This window comes from Rattus rattus, chromosome 14 (genome assembly GCF_011064425.1).
Source record: "Rattus rattus isolate New Zealand chromosome 14, Rrattus_CSIRO_v1, whole genome shotgun sequence".
Lineage (NCBI taxonomy): Eukaryota > Metazoa > Chordata > Mammalia > Rodentia > Muridae > Rattus > Rattus rattus.
The window spans coordinates 41,802,310-41,810,321 of NC_046167.1; the positions used below are offsets into that span (position 1 = coordinate 41,802,310).

Here is an 8,012-nt window from a genome sequence, read left to right on the forward strand (position 1 = left end):
ATGTGGCCCTTGGTGTCCTGGAACTCCAGTCTAACTTGCCTGCTTCTGCCCCCTGAGTGCTGTGATTAATGGTGTGCACCTCACACCCAGCTATCCAATTAACTTTCAAAGAATTTCCCCCAAGAACTTGGTAAGCTGATTGTAAATTGTTACTGCTTTATGTATATACTGTATTATGTTTGTATCGTTAAAATACATCCTTCCAAGTGTTAAAAGGGTTTTCTTAGGAGCTGGGTGTGGTCCTGAGGGGCTGTAGAGTGGAAAGGTCCCTGGATCTCTTTGTTTTTCTGCCCAGTGTGGCCACCTTGAATATATCTCCTCCTGTCCATTTTTAGGGTGGCTCTTTTAATTGGCTTATTGAGAATAAGTGGCAGGACCTTTGACACAGGTTATAACCCCCAAGTTTGATAATAGTGACCATGAAATGACAAAGGCACATTATTGGGGTGTCTGCCACTCACAGTGATTTGACGGTGAGCAGAGAGAAAAGATGGACGTCCCTGGCTGCTGCTGGAGTCATTTACTCCAGGTATATTTTTCTAGGTCCATTTCAGCAGCGCATGCTGCTTTAAAAAAAAAAAAAGATTTATTCATTTATTACATATAAGTACACTGTAGCTGTCTTCAGATACTCCAGAAGAGGGAATCGGATCTCTTTACAGATGGTTGTGAGCCACCATGTGGTTACTGGGAATTGAACTCAGGACCTCTGGAAAAGTAGTTGGGTGTTCTTAACCGCTGAACCATCTCTCCAGCCCTATATGCTACTTTTTAACCTCTGCTCGGTGAAGCAGAAAAACGAGTGTAGAGTCTTGAAGTACAGCTGTTTTCTGACAAAGGAATCTGAACAATTTTCAGACACACTGTTTGGAATAAAACGTCCATTTTGAATAGGGGTCACATAAAGTTTACATTTCATGTTTACATTTACCTTCCTGGGTAACTAACACTCTGTTTCATGGAGGGCAATTTGACTGGATATTAACAGAATTACATATGCATTAGTCATTTCTCCCAGCAATCCCGGTTCTAACAATTTATCCTGAAAATCTATATCCAATATAAAAATATTATTTTTTTTACTCTGTCGTTATTGGAGAATATTGAAAATAACATGAATGGACAAGCATAGGAGGATATTTGAATATAATAGATTGGCACTTCTGAGCTTTGGAGGATTGATTTCCACTACTATAAAACCAAACAGCAAGAAGCAGCATAGATGAGTCTCGGCAGAAGACAGGAGGATAGGCCATTCAGTTCCAGTCTTGGCTACATACAGACTTTGAGACCAGCATAGGCTACAAGAGGCTCATAAAGAAAGAAAGGAAGGAAGGAAGGAAGGAAGGAAGGAAGGAAGGAAGGAAGGAAGGAAGGAAGGAAGACAACAACAACAAAAACGGTGAAAATAAATGTCTCTGGTGTACTCTCAGACAGAAGAAGAAATTCTTAAACTGTATCTTTTCACCTTTTCCTGTATTAAAATAGAGATAAAGGATGAAGACAACTGGCATGATACTTTTGGGTGAATAGGAAAGAATTAGACAGCAGAGAAAGAAAGGGAGGGGTGTGATGTCACCTTCTTTATCTTTGTTCTACTTCTAGCTTTGAAAATGTCACATTTCAGGTATGTATAAAAGTAAACACTAGAATAAGGGACATAGTGAAAGTGACATGGACTGAATTCTTTCATTTCATTTCTCTTCTTTTTTGAACACAGACATTCTATTGCCCCAATTGGCCTTCGGCTTGTGGTAATCTTTCTGCCTCAGTCTCTCCAATGTTGGTCTTACAGACGATGGGCCATCAAGTCTGGCTAAACCTAATTATTTCAAATGAAAAAAGAATGAGACTGGAAGTGAACACAGTAGACTTGTGAATAGAGCATTTGGCTAAAGTTCCTACTACCAGGCTCAAGGGTTGAGATCCACAATGCTGAATTCCCACAACCTTCCCTTTAAGTGACTTGGTCTAGCAGGTTGCACAGAGAAATATGAACTCAAAGGCCAGGATGAATCATTTCAAAGGAATTTTTTGGAGACAGGTTACCATATAGCTCAATGTTGCCACTGAGTTTTATTTTATCTGTATTAGTATATGTTAATTATACATAATGAATCTTATTGTGATGTTTTACATATGTATGCAGTATTCATTCCCCATCCATAGCCTTCTTTTATCTCCTATGCACCTCATTCCAAAATCAGAGTCATAAAACAGGAACTAAATCTTCAAGAAACATGGCATTCCAAAAGGCAACCCCCCATGCCCTGGAGCCCAGGGGTCTAAGGAATAGGTAACCTGTACACTTTAAAGAAACAAATGAACAGATTTACTTCACTTCAAAAACTGGTCCTCAGACTTTTGTTCAAAGACCCTCTTGTCTGGTCTCCACCACTGCCCCCGATAAAGAGAAGAAAATTTTAAAGGAATGTTCTCCTACTAACTCCACCACTGGATATTTTTACTTGGTTCCCTTTTATTTCCTTTGATGAAAGAAAGTCTTGTTTTGATTGTGCTTTTGCTCTTCCCTTATTCTATCACAAAACATGTGCCTTTCCGCCTGAACAGGGACTTGAACCCTGGACCCTCAGATTAAAAGTCTGATGCTCTACCAACTGAGCTATCCAGGCTCTTATAGAGCAACTTGTGTCATGATAAAAGTGATTCATTAATCACTAAAATACGTGAAATTCAGAGTTTGTGTCTGTGCCCCGCCCTCTAAAGTTACAGTTTTCGTGTCCTGAGCAACAGTACAATAACCAAACCTTATTTTTTTTTCCGGGAATTCCGTTCAAAACGTTTGTTAGTTGCACAAATCTCGGAGGAGGGAACGACCAACTTTAGGATAAAGTGCTTTAGGTTATGACCCACTCTAGCTTCTTTTCCAACTCTACAGAAGTCACGACGAGTCGTGGCGGGGACAGATGGTTCCAGTTCATCGTCTTCTGTGCTCTTTCAGACTTGACAATTTTCTGAAAGCTTACTTAACCTGAAACTCTAACCAAGCTCCGTATGTTTGCTACAATTTTTATCTGGTTTTGGGTTTAGTACTCCAGACTGAGCCCAGGGTCTGGTGCAAGTTATGAGAGTGAGCTGAAGCCATGGCCTCCCTACAGTGTTAGTTTACAGTCTAGAAACTCTGGACGAGAGGCAAAGATGGTTACAGAACCTGCAATACAGAAAGTATACACCATGGTGTTCTGTTTCCCGTTATGTTAAATTCTTTAAAACGTTGAAGATTTCGATACAGTCCAGTTTTCTTCTACAGCTTCATCTCCTATTGCTCTCAAATGCTTTCTTTGCTCAAGGCAATGGAAAGAAAATACCAACTAGCAGAGGATGGTTTCGATCCATCGACCTCTGGGTTATGGGCCCAGCACGCTTCCGCTGCGCCACTCTGCTATGTTACAGGAAGTCTTTCCCAGTTATATATCAATATACATACTTCTACCAATCCTTTTTGTATGCATTTTCTGGAATTTGTATCATTTATCTAGGGTTCTTTTAAAGCTGTCGCCAAAAAAGAGTAACATGTCTTCGCAACCTGCTTAAGAAAGCCGAATACCGGGGTTGGGTATTTAGCTCAGTAGTAGAGCGCTTGCTTAGCAAGCTCAAGGCCCTGGGTTCGGTCCTCAGCTCCGGAAAAAAAAAAGCCGAATACCAAAAACCTTTCCAAGAACATATATTTTATTTGTAATGGTATTACATTTCCCTAGACTGATAAATTTAGAATACAGGTCCACCCTCTCACACCACTTTCGGTCTCGGTTTCGGTACTGGACTTCTGACATGCTCTTGTTCTCCCTATACATTCAGAAAGCCTGATTGTCACTTCCTTCTCACACTCCCACACTGCTTTGCTTTGGGAAGTCTGTGACATACAATTTCGCTCATTAATGTTTTTTCATTACTCTTTTCTCTTTTGGTGTACAAAGGATTCAACCCATGGCTAGGCAAATGCTCTACCATTAAGTTATATTCATATACACATATATTTACACACACACACACACACACACACACACACACACACACACACACACACACACACACGTCTGTGTTTCTTGTAGCCCGACTTGACCTCAAACTTGGTATGTAGCCAAAGCTAACCTTGAACTCTTGATCCTCCAGTCTCCACCTTCCCTCTTCTAGAGTTAGAAGCCCATGTTATCCTGACCTGCCCTATTGATTTTTATAATGAGACAGGGTCTTGCAAAATTGCCTAGGTTGGTCTTGAACTTGATGAGCTCCGTCTGACTCTGGAACTATAAGTATACATAAAAAAATTCTTTTTGTTTTTCAAGAAAAGAGTTTCTCTGTGTAGTCCTGGTTGTCCTGGAACTCATATCCTACCCAGGCTGGCCTCGAACTCACAGAGATACACCCGACTCTGCCTCCAAAGTATAGGGAATAAGGGCAAATGCTATCACCTCCCCTTGTCTTAACAACTGAAATTCTTTTTTTTTTTTCTTTTTTCAACTGAAATTCTTAATTAACCATGTTAAGGTCACTTTGTAGCCTAGACTCGAAATTTCAGGAATCCTCCTGCCTCAGCCTATTGAATGATGGGACTGCACAGATTACCCAAAACAGTTAATTTGTTTTATTTTTAAACATGTGTCTTATAGGCTAAATTGAAATGGTAGCTTTTGCACAGTATGCATGGTGCTCCAGTCAAAGCCCCAATCCCTTTTATGGGAGAAGGAGTCAGTTTTCTCTGTCTGACTGCAGTTCTAAGCTTCCTTGAGAGTCTCTGCCTAGAAGTTATAGAGTCAGGAACCAGCACTTCTCAGGGTGAGGCAGTGACTTTTGCCCCTGCCATCGGCGGGTTTCTTGTCTGGCATTGGCAGGATAGGTCTCCTGATTGATCTTATTTATGTTTCTTTAAGCTCTAGGGTCACAGGTGTGCACCACCATGCCTGGATTAACACATTCAGAATTTTAACAGAACTTTCCACTTCTTTTCAGGGCTGTGCATTCCGTTTTTCTCTGGGGCTGAGAGTCACACAGCTGTTCTGCTGACACATGTCCTACTGTTTGTTTCTCTTTCTTGAACTTCCCAGCTTTCTTTTTCTTACCCTTCAACACATATGACCCGGACACAGCATTTGCAGTAAGGGGACTGATTCAAGAGAAGAGTCTGGAGCCCTAAGTTTGACATCTCAGTGCTCAGTATTACTTAAGCTAATTCCTCAATAGCTTTGTGGACATGGTCATGGGCATATACCGAAATGCCCTTAAAGTGAATTATATTCCAGTGGGGACATAGAAGACGACAATGAAGAATGTCTATAAGAACTAAATATAGGAAAGAAATGTTGAGTGCTGGTCCTAGCAGAAGATGTCTTCATTTTTTAGTTAAGTGATTTTCTGTTCAATTATTATTTTTTGTATTAGTCTACAAAGTAATGGATTTCTCCACAGCATCTTTATACATATGCATCATTATTTTGTTTAATTTTGTTCCCTCCCTACTCGCCTCTTTCTTCTGACTTGCCTTCCTCCTTCTGAGTCCTTCTCCCTTCTGCTCTCATGACAGACACATTACCTGCTACCTTCTGTAAGTGTGATCTCTTTCTCTTTCTTTCTCTTTCTCTCTTTTTCCTTCTTCTCCTCTTTTGTTTTGTTTTGTTTTTTTTGATACAGGGTTTCTCTTTGTAATGCTGGCTGTTCTGGAATTTAATCTGTAGACCAGGCTGGGTTGGAACTTCTAGATCTGCCTGGCTTTGCCTCCCAAGGGCTGGGATACCACTACCTGGCAAGAGTGATATTTTCAGTGAAAATCTTCCCCCACTCCTCCTCCTCTTCCTCCTCTTCCTCCTCTTCCTCCTCCTCCTATTTCAGGATTTTTTTGCATTCTAGGGTAGCCTCAAGCTCAGGACAATTCTCCTGCCTTAGCCCTCTGAGTGCTGGGATTATCTGAGAAATAGGTTCTTAAAGCTTGCAGTCCTACTTATCTGCACCAATGCTAGGTTCCTTTATTAGTAGCACCGATGAGATAAAGGAACACAGGAAATAGGAATGTTACTTGGAGTAACATTCAAGATCCTTTGAAAAACGAAACAAAAAAGCTTCTGTCAATAGCAAACAGTGCACTGTCACACGCTATATTTTCCAAGTCTCCATTTGATAACTCCTTTTTTGGGTCATTAATTTTTACAAAACATATAGTGTTCTCTTCATTCTTGCTGTTTCAAACTGCTGGCTTTCATCACTGCTATAGAACTACCTATGCCTTCACAAATCTCCCATGATTTACTTATTTCCTGCTATAATCTTAGCATCTTTTTTCTGTATATTCCTGGCTGTTCTCCTAGATGGAATTCCAGAGGATTAAATGATAAGTCAGCAGCAAGTAGAGCTTCTGCAAAGGATTCCTAACTTGGCTCTCTTTGAGATTTAGCCTTATTTCTTCGGCTTCTTGTTATTTCTGTGGAAGACACTAGCCCAGAAATCTCTGAAGCATGTGGCTCTACTTGAGAGGCAACTGCTTTAACAAAAGGTTCGTGTTGAAGGATTATTTACTGCATTTTCCTAACACTGGGCTGAGGGGTGAGTGCAGTTAGACTCTGCCTTTTCCTAGTTATTACTATGAGATCCTGGACTTTAAGCACAGAAAAACAATTGGAGGCTGCTTCAGAGGCCTCTCCTTCAGCAGTTGATTCAGTTATCCCTGGGCTGAGTCTGTAGTTCTGCTTTTCCTCTTCTTAGAAAGGACTAAACTTTGTTTCCCAGCAGTCTGTGCATCTGTCATTGGATATTTAGGAGCAGAACTGTTTTGCTGGGAGCTTTCTGGGGTGACTTGGAGCCTAGTCCAGGATTGTCTAGACCTAGTAACCAGGTCTTTACTTTTATTAATTTAGCTATTGTCAGGTCAACCCGAAAAGGCAGTCCAAATATCCAGACATGAGCTCAACCTGGACTATAGGAGGATTTTATGGGTTAGATAAAAGCCAGCATTCTTCAGGAATCTGTGAAACTGATTCCTGTCTACCAAAAGGAGTCTTTTTCCCCCTATTTCTGGCAGAAGGGACAAATGGCTACCCATGGAGCCAGGCTCCTTCAGTATCACAAGTCCCTGTCACATTTCAAAGTTCACGCCAGTGTCCTAGCCCATCTCACCTCTGCCCCTTCTATAAATTCCTTCCAGCTCACAGACCTTTCCCCACAATCCAGCTGCATCTTCTCCTTATAACCCTGCTATTCTTAATTTGCTCTCTCTGTCTCTCTGTCTTTCTGTCTCTCTCTGTCTCTCTCTGTCTCCTCTCTTCCTGTGTCTCTTCCTGTGTTTCCTCTATTCTCCACCCCCTGCTATTCTCTCTCACAGTTAACTCTGACCATGTGCAGCCTGCTGACTGTATTCAGTCTATTTTTTTTGTCTCTCTGCTCTGGACTCTTCCAGATACCTCTGGCTGTTCTTTCTCTCTTATCTATAATAAAAACCCTTAACCATACCTTAGAGTAATTATATAAGTAGTTTATTAAACTATATTCTTTGTCAGTTTTTTTTTTTTTAGATATGATGTCTCTATGAGAGAGTAGGAGTTGGAGTTGGACAGATTCTCTGATAGGTGGACAGATAAGAAGAGAGACCATGGCTAGGTAATAAAGGAGGAGAACTTCCAAAATTATCAACTTCTTTCTCACCCTTCTGACCTAACTGACACAAAATCCTGTTAGTTTAAAACAAAAGCCTTGTAGACTTGTCTCCACCAGCAGGTGGGGGTTGGACCAGCTGAACAAGTGTGAGGCCTGATCAGGACATGATCCACATAATTGTCAGCCAAACAATTACCAATCTTTCTTAAAACTGACCAACTCTAAATTAGGGGAGGAAAACTATACAGAGTCTTTAAAACTCCACCCCTCGAGAAGAAACTGTTTTTTTTTTTGTTGTTGTTGTTGTTATTGTTGTTTTTTGTTTGTTGTTGTTTGTGTTCTTTCTTTGTTTGGTTTTGTTTTTGGCCTTCTTAGTTTCCCCTCCTTCCCTTTGTTTTATAGATGGTCTT

At 40.8% G+C, this 8,012-nt stretch overlaps 2 non-coding genes across 2 annotated transcripts; both read right to left on the reverse strand.

Moving 5' to 3' along the window:
• Positions 1-2,560: 2,560 nt before the first annotated feature.
• Trnak-uuu lies at positions 2,561-2,633 on the reverse strand. Its single transcript has one exon. It is a non-coding gene; the product is annotated as a tRNA-Lys (tRNA).
• A 700-nt stretch (positions 2,634-3,333) lies between these two features.
• Trnam-cau lies at positions 3,334-3,405 on the reverse strand. Its single transcript has one exon. It is a non-coding gene; the product is annotated as a tRNA-Met (tRNA).
• Positions 3,406-8,012: the final 4,607 nt, after the last annotated feature.